Genomic DNA, 14,289 nt, shown 5'->3' with positions numbered 1-14,289 from the left:
TTTTGATATTTTAATTTACTATGAGTTATCCTTAGTAAATATTTTTATTTAATTATGATTGACTTTGGGAAATTAAATTAGAAGGAAGTTTAAATGGATTGAAACTGAGCGTAATTCTTTTTTTATTTTTTTTTAACTTCTTTTTTTTAAAGTAACACCAACACTACTAACATTAATAAATTATAAACATTTTAAATACTTGTAAAGCTACTATATTTTTTTTTAATGCTGTTTAATTATATTGTTTAACTTATTTTTTAAATTATTTTATTAAATAAATTAAAATTTCTTTCTTTATAAATACTTACTCTTTTTTATACCAATAGTTGTTTAAACATATAACTTTATTCAATATTACAAAATTCTATTAGAAATTAATTCTTATTTCGAAAAAAAATGAACTCGGGTTGATTTTGATCGGGTGGATTTTGAACCGGGTGGATTTTGAACCGGGTGGAATTTGATCGGGTGGATTTTGACTCGGGTTGATTTTGATCGAGTTGATTTTAATCGGGTGGATTTTGAACCGGGTTGATTTTGATCGGGTGGATTTTGAACCGGGTTGATTTTGAACGGGTGGATTTTGACTCGGGTGGATTTTGACTCGGGTTGATTTTGATCGGGTTGATTTTAATCGGGTGGATTTTGAACCGGGTTGATTTTGATCGGGTGGATTTTGAACCGGGTTGATTTTGAACGGGTGGATTTTGACTCGGGTGGATTTTGACTCGGATGGATTTTGATCGGGTGGATTTTGACCCGGGTGGATTTTGATCGGGTGGATTTTGAACCGGGTGGATTTTGATCGGGTAGATTTTGACCCGGGTGGATTTTGATCGGGTGGATTTTGACTCGGGTGGATTTTGATCGTGTGGATTTTGATCGGGTGGATTTTGATCGGGTGGATTTTGATCGCGGGTGGATTTTGATTGCGGGTGGATTTTGAACGTGTCCCCTCATTTCACAGAATTTCATTATAATTAGTGTTACAACAAATTAGAAACTAATTTGTAATAAAAGTTTATAAATTAAAGCGGCCCCTAAAGTATACTTCAAAATAATTTATGTAACAACATACAAGTTAAACTACATTGTAAAGCAATTTTTTATTTTTAGAAAGATTACATTCAATAAGCTTCAAACTTTAACAAGTGAGAATTTCTATTGTATGTAACAATTTGTATGTTTTCTTACTAGAGGTCGCCATATCGAGTAACGTTTCATTACATTTATAAACTGAATAATGTGGTTTTACTCAAGCGGCGCCATGGCTTAGTTGGTTAAAGCGCCTGTCTAGTAAACAGGAGATCCCGAGTTCGAATCTCGGTGGTGCCTCGCTTGCTTATAATTTTTCGATCAAGTTAAGTTTTTTTAATTAACTTATTTATATAATAAGACTGTTTTTTAAAATTTAAGCCATTGTTTCAGTTTAAAATTCAAAATAGTTTTTGTGAGATTAGGGAAAACGTTATAAATTAATGATTAAACTACTTGAAAAAAAAACTGTAAACAGTTTATAATAGTATTTGAAGTTAAAACACAGTTTTATGAATTAATGAACAGTTAAAAACAAAATTACTTTAATCTTATCTTAATCTTTTTGATATTAATTAATTTGCATTAATACTTTTATTAAAATAAAGTTTTTCTTTTATAAACAATTATTGATATGCTATCCCATAGCTAACGTTAGTATGCTTAAGTTCTATTTTAATACTCATATAAACTCAGTACAAAAAATGTACTTTAATTACATAAATTTAAGTAAATTAAACTTTATATAATAATAAAAAAGTTGATAATTCTAGTTTTCTTTTATCTAACTTTCTTTAAACTGAGTTTCTTTAAAAAGTACTGTATGCGAGATTCTCGTTATAGATGTTTAAATTGTAAGTTGTTTTTAAATAATTAAAAAAACTTAAAAGAAATATAGAATTATTTGATAAAAGGTTTGTATTAAAAGTGGCAAAATTTATAGCAAATCATATGTTCAAAGACAAAAGCTGTTTTTAAACAAGCATTTTGATCAACCTAATTACAGTCGCTTTTACAAAGTCACGAAAACACTTAAGTTTATAAACCGTTAAGTACAATGCTAGATGTGTGGCCTGGTGGCGCAACGGTAGCGCGTCTGACTCCAGATCAGAAGGTTGCGTGTTCAAATCACGTCCGGGTCACTTTTTCTTTACAGTATTTTATTTTCGTATTGTTACATGTGAATTTGCATCATTGTAAACAACCTTTATTTCATTTTTGATAAGAGAACATTATTGTTTTTATTTTTCTCAGTAATAGTATTTAGTTTTTGAGCAAATCATTTAACAGTTGTTTCTACAAATTATTGTTGTGATAACTTGTGTGATTTACATATACACAATGCACTGCACACAAGTAGAATGCGAAGATCAAAACTAAAACTTTATGTCCATTTAGGTGCAGGAATGTACTTTACTTCAACCCAGGCATGTAGCTAGGTACACGTTTCTGCAAATCTGCAGAAACGTATACTTTTGTTTCAATTCTTCAGCTTATAAAGGCCCTGCTTTCTTAGCTTTCAGTATCATTTTTAGTTTTGCATTTCTGAGAGATAATTTTGACATATAGTTTTGTAAAAACTGAACAAATTATATACATCTAAGTTGTATACATTTAGCTCATATGGTTTACTATCATTTCTAACTCGCTATCATTTCTAACCTGATCATTTCTAACCCGATCACTTCTAACCCGATCATTTCTAACCCGATCACTTCTAACCCGATCATTTCTAACCTGATCACTTCTAACCCGATCACTTCTAACCCGATCACTTCTAACCCGATCATTTCTAACCCGATCACTTCTAACCCGATCACTTCTAACCCGATCACTTGTAACCCGATCACTTCTAACCCGATCATTTCTAACCCGATCACTTCTAACCCGATCATTTCTAACCCGATCATTTCTAACCCGATCACTTCTAACCCGATCACTTCTAACCTGATCATTTCTAACCCGATCAATTCTAACCCGATCACTTCTAACCCGATCATTTCTAAACCGATCACTTCTAACCCGATCATTTCTAACAAGATCATTTCTAACCCAATCATTTCTAACTCAATTAAACCCGATCATTTCTAACCCGATCATTTCTAACCCGATCATATCTAACCCGATCATTTCTAACCCGATCGTTTCTAACCTGATCATATCTAAACCGAAATTTATTTAGCCGATCTGTATTAATATATTAATTTATTATTTTTTAAAGATAAGGATTTGTTTAAAAAAAATCTCAAGAAATTTTTTTTTTTTAAGTATAGTTTATTTTGTGTAAAATAAAACCTAATGTTCAGATAGCTTTTGTTAAAAATTAGTTGTCGATATTAATTAGTTCATTTATTGTTTTGACAATAAGGTTTAAAATTGGATTATTAATTAAGTGTACTTAATTAGTTTTAAAAAGCATTAGGAAAATTATAAGTCTTTTGTATTCTAAAGATTGAATATTAAGTTTTGATAGTCGTCAATGTAAGAAATATAATGAGTATCGCAGCGGTTAAAGTCTATTATGTACTTTCTTTTGAAATGATTCTGTATTGTTAATATATATTTATTCAAGTGTAGAAACCAGATTACCAATTTGCCTCCGAATTCAGGGAGAATTTATATGAAATACAACTTTTTTTAAATATTAATATCAGTGTTTATGAAAGTTTAAATAATACAGTTAATAAAATTTAGTAATTGTAATTATAATGGTGGTTTCATTTAAAACTAATATCATTTAACTCTAAGTTCTTTAAACGAAAATGTATACTGTTTAATACAAAGCCAAAAGTAGAGGTAGAAGGTTTTTCAAATATTCAGAACTTGTCATTTACTCGAACTTTAATTTAATTTTAATTCTTAAATCAACTAGTAAATTGTATATAAAGATTAACTGTAATTAATTATATTTAGTTATAATAAACTTAACTATGAAAGTTTAGTGTCGAAAACTTATTATTACGCATTTTTACTTTTTCTTTTGAAATAAAATTTATGTAGGGCAAAATAAATTTACATTTTTTATAAAAATTTAAAAGTTTTCAAAATTTAAACTTGCAAAAAAACGATTATTCTCACGATTAATAGTAGATATTTCTAAAATAATTTTCTTGATATCTTTTGAAAGTTATTGTTCTACATGTTTTCAAAAACACAAAATCTTTATATTATTTAGCGATCATTATATTTGAAATGTAAGTATAAATTACTAGATTAAACTATATAACTTAAAAACTTATAACAAAATAATAAAACCAGTTTGTATTGTGAAACCTATTATATAGGTTTAAATTTTTAATAAAGAAAAAACTCATAATATTTATAGAAATTTAGAGGTGCAAAAAACCACCGAGAATAACGTCAATAGACTGCAAGCTGGCTTTACTGTAATAAATAAAAAATAAATATGTTTTGTGTAATAATCGTCTGGAAAAATATTTGATTAAAACAAACAAAGAACTTAATGGAATTTTTATAAAATTCTGCTCATAATTATACTTAATTCAACTATAATAAATTTATTATTCTATTTCAAAATGTTTTATTTTTAATACTTATTTTGTTTTTACTTACATTATTTCAACTGCTCATAATAAAGTAATTTTAAAGAAGTTTTTGTCAATTAAAGTACTAATTTAAGTCGCAATTAAAACATAGGCGAGACTTAATTACCCTCGAACTTGTTATACAAATAAACTTGTATTTTTAACTGTTAGTGTTAAAAATTTTTGTTTTGCTCTAAAACTAAGTAGGAATTTTTAATGATGTTAAATCCCGACGGTCGATCGACATAACAACTTTTGCGGTTTAGTTATATGACATAACTGTTTTAATAGCTAGTTTCTATTAAAAACCATGTTTTTCCACTTAACATAATAAAGGATTTTATCTTCTCCTAATGTTTCTTTGAATTCCATTATCTTATTAGGCCTATGCAAGTTGCATAACAATTTATATAAGTTATTAAGATGAAACTTAAGACTACCCTACTAAAAAAGGTTAATACATTAGTAAGCAATAATAAAACATTTACGTAAGACTTTCATAGCAGTTTTTAAACCGTAATATGAAAATTTTTGTATCTGAATATTACAATTGTAAAATTTGACTCTTTAAAATTTGCTTATGTTAAAACTATTTTAGTCACGTTAATTACAATAAGATCCAACTAAGATATAATTATCACTGCTTATTTTAAAGTCCTACAAAGAAAAGTTCAAAATACTTAAAGGTAAACAATTTAGTAAATTGTATATGATTAACGAAAAATGTCTCTTAAAGTGTATTGAAAAAACAAAAAAATAATAATTGAAAAAAACTAAAAGTATGTGTAGGATAATGAGGTAATAAAAATATATTATGATTGTTAATGCTAAAATTAAAATTTATACTAAAAATATTTTTAAGTAAAACAATAAAATCATTATGTTTAAAGTAACTAAAAGTTTAATTTTTTTAATATTATTTAAATAACTTCATTAAGACTAGTTTGTTTTTGCATTAAATTTAGATTAAAAAATAAAAACGTAACATAAGTAAAATGGGTTAGAAATGATCGGGTTAGAAATGATCGGGTTTAATTGGGTTAGAAGTGATTGGGTTAGAAATGATCTTGTTAGAAATGATCGGGTTAGAAGTGATCGGGTTAGAAATGATCGGGTTAGAAATGATCTGGTTAGAAGTGATCGGGTTAGAAGTGATCAGGTTAGAAGTGATCGGGTTAGAAATGATCGGGTTAGAAATGATTGGGTTAGAAGTGATCGGGTTAGAAATGATCGGGTTAGAAGTGATCGGGTTAGAAGTGATCGGGTTAGAAGTGATCGGGTTAGAAAAGATCAGGTTAGAAGTGATCGGGTTAGAAGTGATTGGGTTAGAAGTGATCGGGTTAGAAGTGATCGGGTTAGAAGTAATCGGGTTAGAAGTGATCGGGTTAGAAATGATCGGGTTAAAAGTGATCGGCTCCCTAGATGGGAAGCCGATCATTTCTAACCCGATCATTTCTAACCCGATCACTTCTAACCCGATCACTTTTTTGACCTAGCTACGTCCCTGCTACAGCCCAATCATGTAAGATGCTAAAAATAAAACTTTTTGAGTTTGTTGCTTCTTTGAGATAAGGATTTGATCTTTCATAAACAAATAACAACTTTTTATCCTTATAGATGAATTAAAGATTTATCTAAGAATTTATGCCTTAAATATCAGAACTGACCTAAAACGTAATCGTCAAAAAAAAATCCTTCGAGCCGGGGTCGAACCAGCGACCTATGGATTACTTACTACACGCTACAGTCCACCGCTCTACCAACTGAGCTATCGAAGGCTACGCTTGCTTCAGTTTTATTGCATTTATAAAATCATGTCTCAATTCCATTTAGCTTATGTGTACGTACAAGTTAAGTACTTTTTTGTTGTTTTTTATGCAATTTTATATTTTTAATTTAGTATGTGCATGTATAGGGAAAGGGTCACTTTTGCACGAGCGTCACTTTTGCACGAGAGGACACTTTTGCACGAGGGTCACTTTTGCACGAGGGGTTTTGCACGGCGACTCTTTTGCACGAGCGTCACTTTAGCACGAGGGGACACTTTTGCACGGCGTCACTTTTGCACGCAGGGTCACTTTTGCACCTTTTGCACGGAGGGTCACTTTTTCACGAGGGGACACTTTTGCACGGCGTCACTTTTGCACGGCGTCACTTTTGCACGGAGGGTCACTTTTGCACCAGGTGACACTTTTGCACGGCGACATTTTTTTTTTTATAATTTATTTTTTTTACTTAAATAATGCTCGGTTTTAGACTTAAGTTGTTTTGAATACATAAAATGTGGTAGTTGTTTTATGAAAATTTAATGCAAAGACTTTGTTTGAAGTTTTACGTAGAAAAATATAATAAGGTACCACAGTTCATTAATTTATATTTTTTAGCTTATATTAAATGAACTAGATGAATTCACATTTTTAATTTTAAATAAAAACAGTTTTGAATATATTAAATGAAAATAGTCCGAATTTTGTTACTTTTCAAACAGGAAAATAAACTAAATTTAGTAAGGCTTTAGAACGTTTGAGTATTATTTTTTACTTGTTTTCTCTTAATGTTATAATTAGCATTATATAGTTGTTGAACAAATATTTTAAATTTATTTTGATTTAAAACAATAGTTAAATTAAAAAGAAAGATTTAGTTAGTTTTTGAAGTTTAAAGGTATTTTAGATTTTACTTGTTGTTTATTTTTATTTTTTAACTTAGCGTGAGAATAAAAAAAGCAATAAAATAGCGCATTTTTCATGGTTTAAACTTAGTTTATTTCATAACAATAATGTTGCATGATCATGATAAGCCAATGAGAGAGTAACATTTGGAAGTTTGAACTTATGTTCATCAAAAATATCATAAGATGCTTACACCAGCATTCCATGATCATGAAATAAGCCGATGATAGCCTAACGATAATGTCCTTGGAGCGTTAGGTTTTTATTTTTGTTGTTAGTCAATGCATTTAATTACTTGATGTTGATCGTTCTACATCAAGTGTAAATCGATATAAGTTTGTGGTTAAAATTTTGCTTTTTATGTTAATCTATAAATTTTATATCAAATAATGATTTTATATTTGTTATAATAAATAAACTATATGTGTTATTTTATCTTTTATTTATGTGTCTTCCAGTTTAAGAGGTCTAGGTTTTGATGCCTAGGTTCATCATATGAAAAATAAACTTGTAACCATATAGTAAATTATATAAAAAGGCATAGTTGTTTATTAGTATATTAAAATTCAAAATAAACTAGAACAACTTACTTACATTTAAGTATTTTTTATCCTAGTTTATATATAAATTAACTTTATTGTCCCTGGTAGGAATCTTTTATAAATAATCTTATTTTATCTATTATTATTTGTTTCTAACAGTAACTTTTACTGTTTAAGATTTCAGACCTTTCATTTTTTGTCTTTAGTAAAGGTATATTATAACATTTTAGTTTTCAGTTTCTTTTTTCTGTTACAGACTTGGTAGTAGCTAAAAAACTTTTAATCGGCCTGCATGCAAAATTGATTTTTCGTGCGAAAAAGTTATCGAGCCAAAATGTCGCTGTGCAAAAATTTCATCATAAAAATGTGACATTGTGAAACAATGCAGCCGTAAAAAATTTTCATCGTGAAAAAATTTCGCCGTGCAAAAGTGTCACCTCGTGCAAAAGTGACCCTCCGTGCAAAAGTGACGCCGTGCAAAAGTGTCCCCTCGTGCAAAAGTGACGCTCGTGCATAAGTGTCGCCGTGCAAAAGTGTCCCCTCGTGCAAAAGTGACCCTGCGTGCAAAAGTGACGCCGTGCAAAAGTGTCCCCTCGTGCAAAAGTGACGCTCGTGCAAAAGAGTGGCCGTGCAAAAGTGTCCTCTCGTGCAAAAGTGACACCCACCCGCATGTATAACATTTAGTTACTTATTTTTTGTCGGGTTTATAACACGATAGAAATATAAAATAGAATAAAACAGTAATTACTAAATTTTTTTTGTCTTATAAAACTTAGTAAACTTTTTAAGCTAATAAATTATATTTAACCTTTTTATTGCTGTTTCAAACAGTTTTGAGTGAATCGTTTTGATAAAACTTAACAAAAAAGTCTAAGTTTCTTAAGAAAGGCGTTGTATAAACAACTATTTTGTATTCATTCCTCCATATCAAACTATTTTGACAAAAATATTATTTAGCTTTGTTACTTGTTAGTGGGTAATAAATAATTCTTTCAATGAAAGTTTCTTTTTTTAGTTTTTATTGTCATACGATTTTTTTGACGATAAATAAAATTATAATCTAATGATTGGCTTCAAAAAAATTGTAAACAAAATTTATACATCTTTAATTATTTAAAGAGTAGTTTAAATGTTAGTTGATTTAAATAGTTTCTTTTTATTTATTTCACTTTAACAGCTTATAAAACTTTATTTCAGTTAACTAGCTTGATATGTAAAAATCTGTACATAAGGTCTTACATAAATTAAATATTAAGTTAACTCACTAGCTTTTAAAAAACATAGATAACTTTTAAGTTGCAAAAAAAGTATTTTTGGTTTAAAATATTGTAAAAAGCTTTTTTTTCTGTACAAATAAAGAAATAATGGGTTTTAGATTGTAATAGTAAATTAATAATTTTATCTATTATCATAACTTGTTTACTAGTAGCATTTACTATGCTTATTTAAAAACTGCTAAGTAACATAGCAACTAAAAAAGAAATATTTCAGATAAATAATCATCAGTGTAATGCTTATTAAGATTTTAAGATCTTAAATTCAATTAATAATAAACATATTTTAGTAAAAGAAACACAAGTCAACTATAATATTTTTGTTATATCTCATTAAACAGTTCATTAAATAAAGTTAAACAATATTATTTTTTAGTTTTGACTTTAATTTTTAAAGTTTTATAGCCAAAACCTTAAAGTATTTGATTGTCAGGGCAGTAAATTCAAAACTTTTTAAAAGTTTTTACCGGGTAGGTGTCAAATATGCATGTAGGGAAACTTTTGCACGAAGACACTTTTGAACGGCATCAATTTTGCACGAGAGTTTACTTTTGCACAGAGACACTTTTGCACGTGCTAAAAATATTCTTAATTTATTTTTAATGTTGTTAATTTTGTTTTACTATCACTGTTGCCCCTAACCCTTAACATCGGTAGGTAATTTTTTTAAATATTTTCTTTTTTTGAAAGTTTAATTTAAATGATTTATAGTGCAAAAGTTTCTTTTCGTGCAAAATTGTTTTTGTGCAAAACTGTCCTTTCGTGCATTTTTGACTTAGAACATAACTATTTATATAAACATTTTTTTCTTAATATTAAAAAATAAAAATAATAAATATTTTAATCTAATTACTCAAGCTTTCTGAATAAAAATATTAAGTTTTAAATATTTTAATCACATTTGTAGAATAAATATGAACTAGTTGATTTAATGATGTGTGAATAAATGTTTAAGAGCAAAAAACTATTTATTTTATATTAATAAACTAAATAACACTTGACTAAAACGCATTGAAAATAAGCAAAACTGAAATCTATGTTTAAGTAATTTTTTAACCGATATGTTTTAAAACTTGAATGTTCTAGATTCTAGAACCAAATTGTTATTTTACTTAAAATTTAGCCTTAACCTAAAGTTTATCGTTTAAGGTATTTTATAGGTTATAGTTTAATATTGACAGATATTATGTTTTTTAAGCAATAATTAACATGAGTTATCAAAAAAGTCACTGGATTTCACTAAAGCCATAAAGATGTTTTGCTTCGTGACGTAATAATGATTAAAAATTAATTTATATATTTAATTTGTAGCATGTCAACGTGTGGTAGAGTGGCCGAGTGGTCTAAGGCGCTGGATTTAGGCTCCAGTCATTTCGATGGCGCGGGTTCGAATCCCGTCTCTGCCAGTACTTTTAATTTTATGTTTTTTGTAAGCAAAAGCTTCTTCTATTAAAAGTGTTTTAAAGATTAATTTAATAAAAATAAAAGCTATGTTTAACAATGCTTATATTTATCAATTACAATTAGTTTGTCACATTTCATCAGTCAAGAAGTAAACGACGATTTGAACAATTAAAAAAAATATCGAAAAAGAGACCGACGGAGATGGGATTCGAACCCACGCGTGCAGAGCACAATGGATTAGCAGTCCATCGCCTTAACCACTCGGCCACCCCGTCTCGTAGCTAATATTGTTTCTAGGCAATATAAATGTAGTAGCTAGAGAAAACGTAACAACTGAGTATGTAGTTTATTGCACGGTTTGTAACTTGTACCTCAGTAATATTACATTAAACTTTGCGTTTCAGTATTTTTTAAATGCTTAATCCTCTATTTCTTTACTTTAAAGTTTAATCAATCTTTTAATCGTGACGTCATTCTCCGCACGCTAGTTAAATCTATAACACGAAAAACCTTTTGCGGCTGTAGCTCAGACATTGAAGTTTGATAAAGTCGAAAACAAATAAACACTAGACAAGTGTTGAAGAGCTAATTGAAAGTTTGAACCCTTTTAATCAAGAATGTTTCTAAGTCACAGTCTAATTGAAACATCTTACTTTTGACTATCCTTTTAATCCTCAAATTTATATATATACCCTGTTTCAGAGAGTTACACGTGTATAGATTTCTTTATTGCAAAAAACTGAAAAAATTCAATTTTGTGTTTATTATGTCTTACTTGTCAATGTGTAGTCAACGTAGTCGAAAAATCAGTTTTGTGAGCTAAGTTGTGGATAAAGACAAAATAATTAGTAACATTTGAAGTAAACCGAGGTAAAATCTTGAAGATTGATAAGCGAGTGCAAATTGTGTCAATGAAACGTCCGAACAACTTCAACTACTTCTATGACGTAATATCAGTAGATTTATAAACGCTAAAAGCTACTTTAAATTGTGTAGCTCAGATGGTACAGCGCGCGCATAGCATATGCGTGATGCCGGAATCAAACCTCCAATTTTATTTTGTATAGAAATGTATACCTCTTCTCGTTTTGAAACTAAACACTACATAAATTAATGCTACAACTTTTGTCATATTCTAAACTTTTATTCTTTTTTTTTTTGAAAGTTTTGTTGTGTAAAAGTAAGTTAGTTTATTTTGTTAAGCAAAGAAAGACAAAGTACTTATACTTGTTTCAATAATTATTTTAAGTAATAAGTTATACGAAAACAAATTTCACAGATATATTTTTAATATGTTATTTTAGCTGTAAACCCTAACAGCATGTAAGTTTCTACTGTTTTTTTTTTTTATTACTAAAACTAAACAACTTATTGTTTGGAAAGACATTTTTAATTATAGTATAGCTTTAGCAAGATCAGTTAGAAAGTTTTTCTAATTATAATTACCGGCCAAAAATTTGTATTAGTAAAGTTTAGTTTATAACAGTGCCGTTGATAAACACAATTACAATAAACTTTAAGTTTTGGATGAGCTCTTAAACAAATATCAAAACTTTTAAAGTTATATAATCTATGAATAAGTTTATTTTCAAACATTTGAAACTTTGTTTATTAAGACTTAATCAATACATTTTTCAATAAAAAAAAAATGCAATCGTAGTGGTTTTAAAAGAGCAATTAAAACATCAAAAAATAAATAGGCGTACTTTTGTTTCGCTATCATATTTTTACTGTAACTGCTATTTTTCTGCTGTTGTTTCTGATGTTTTTTTTTCTAAGTGTTTACCTTGTTATCCTGTAAAAGCAAAAGCTTACTTATATTTTTTGAATATAAATTTTGAACTATTTTTTTGGTTGTTTGTGACGCTTTGGTTGTATTAGATGTTTTTGTGAGTATGATTATTTTCATATTTTAGAACATAAAAAAAATGAATTTGTCATAGGCTTAGACAGCAATTTTGTTTTTTTTTACAAATTTAAGCTTCAAAACTACCCAAAGTAAAGTAGTGCGTACTTAAGGCGTGGTGCATACCAAAAAAGTGCGTACTTAAGCGGTAGTCTACTGTAATAAGTGGGCTTAAGTTAAGATGAATTTTAATCAAGCTAAATTTTATTGTGACTTAAATATTGTAAATTTAAGTAATTTTGTGCTTGTAATAGTTAAAAAAATTTGAAAATTTTACTTGAATAAATTAGAAAAAAAAACTTTTAACTTTAAGAAAATTATAGTTACAATAATTAAAAAGCATGCACAAAACCTGTATTACTAGTAATTTAAGTTTTGAAGTGGAGTTTTCGGAAGTGCGGGCAGGAATAAAAGAGTTCGTACCGTTTGTTTAGATTATCCCCTCTGTCTGCTTTAGCGATCGCGACCTTTTCTAATATGCAAGTACTGCAAATGCTTTGTAGGTTTTTCGCTTTGCCAATATGGTGGATAATTTCCAAATCAATTTTGTATCCAATATTCTTATTTTTAAGCTTCCATATATACTTCGATATTTCTGTACATAATAGTAAAAATATTATGTTAGACGCCGCAAACGTGACAGGTCCTAATGGTAAAACAGTTCAAGTTTCTAAGCACGCTGTAGATAGAAGATCAAACTACAACCAAAGGCTTTAACAAAAAATATTAAACGAAAACTATCAGTTTAGTAATCTCCAACTGCAGAAAAGAAAAGCTAATATAGCTTATAAGTAAGCTTTTGCTTTTACAGGATAACAAGGTAAACACTTAGAAAAAAAACATCAGAAACAACAGCAGAAAAATAGCAGTTACAGTAAAAATATGATAGCGAAACAAAAGTACGCCTTTTTATTTTTTGATGTTTTAATTGCTCTTTTAAAACCACTACGATTGCATTTTATTTTTATTGAAAAATGTATTGATTAAGTCTTAATAAACAAAGTTTCAAATGTTTGATTATAAACTTATTCATAGATTATATAACTTTAAAAGTTTTGATATTTGTTTAAGAGCTCATCCAAAACTTAAAGTTTATTGTAATTGTGTTTATCAACGGCACGGTTATAAACTAAACTTTACTAATACAAATTTTTGGCCGGTAATTATAATTAGAAAAGCTTTCTAACTGATCTTGCTAAAGCTATACTATAATTAAAAATGTCTTTCCAAACAATAAGTTGTTTAGTTTTAGTAATAAAAAAAAAACAGTAGAAACTTACATGCTGTTTGGGTTCACAGCTAAAATAACATATTAAAAATATATCTGTGAAATTTGTTTTCGTATAACTTATTACTTAAAATAATTATTGAAACAAGTATAAGTACTTTGTCTTTCTTTGCTTAACAAAATAAACTAACTTACTTTTACACAACAAAACTTTCAAAAAAAAAAAGAATAAAAGTTTAGAATATGACAAAAGTTGTAGCATTAATTTATGTAGTGTTTAGTTTCAAAACGAGAAGAGGTATACATTTCTATACAAAATAAAATTGGAGATTTGATTCCGGCATCACGCATATGCTATGCGCGCGCTGTACCATCTGAGCTACACAATTTAAAGTAGCTTTTAGCGTTTATAAATCTACTGATATTACGTCATAGAAGTAGTTGAAGTTGTTCGGACGTTTCATTGACACAATTTGCACTCGCTTATCAATCTTCAAGATTTTACCTCGGTTTACTTCAAATGTTACTAATTATTTTGTCTTTATCCACAACTTAGCTCACAAAACTGATTTTTCGACTACGTTGACTACACATTGACAAGTAAGACATAATAAACACAAAATTGAATTTTTTCAGTTTTTTGCAATAAAGAAATCTATACACGTGTAACTCTCTGAAACAGG

The 14,289-nt window shown here is 28.4% G+C and overlaps 5 non-coding genes across 5 annotated transcripts; 3 read left to right on the top strand and 2 right to left on the bottom strand.

Moving 5' to 3' along the window:
• The first annotated feature begins 1,261 nt into the window (after positions 1–1,261).
• On the top strand, positions 1,262–1,335 carry Trnat-agu (transfer RNA threonine (anticodon AGU)). Its single transcript has one exon. It is a non-coding gene; the product is annotated as a tRNA-Thr (tRNA).
• Positions 1,336–2,105: 770 nt separating this feature from the next.
• Trnaw-cca (transfer RNA tryptophan (anticodon CCA)) lies at positions 2,106–2,177 on the top strand. Its single transcript has one exon. It is a non-coding gene; the product is annotated as a tRNA-Trp (tRNA).
• A 4,095-nt stretch (positions 2,178–6,272) lies between these two features.
• Trnay-gua (transfer RNA tyrosine (anticodon GUA)) lies at positions 6,273–6,358 on the bottom strand. Its single transcript is given in 2 exon segments — positions 6,273–6,308; positions 6,322–6,358. It is a non-coding gene; the product is annotated as a tRNA-Tyr (tRNA).
• Positions 6,359–10,392: 4,034 nt separating this feature from the next.
• Trnal-uag (transfer RNA leucine (anticodon UAG)) lies at positions 10,393–10,474 on the top strand. The gene has a single exon. It is a non-coding gene; the product is annotated as a tRNA-Leu (tRNA).
• Positions 10,475–10,665: 191 nt separating this feature from the next.
• Trnas-gcu (transfer RNA serine (anticodon GCU)) lies at positions 10,666–10,747 on the bottom strand. The gene has a single exon. It is a non-coding gene; the product is annotated as a tRNA-Ser (tRNA).
• Positions 10,748–14,289: the final 3,542 nt, after the last annotated feature.

Source organism: Thalia democratica, chromosome 6 (genome assembly GCF_965202585.1).
Source record: "Thalia democratica chromosome 6, ktThaDemo2.hap1.1, whole genome shotgun sequence".
Lineage (NCBI taxonomy): Eukaryota > Metazoa > Chordata > Thaliacea > Salpida > Salpidae > Thalia > Thalia democratica.
Note: the sequence above shows the minus strand (reverse complement) of the source record. Positions and strands in the feature narration are given on the sequence as shown.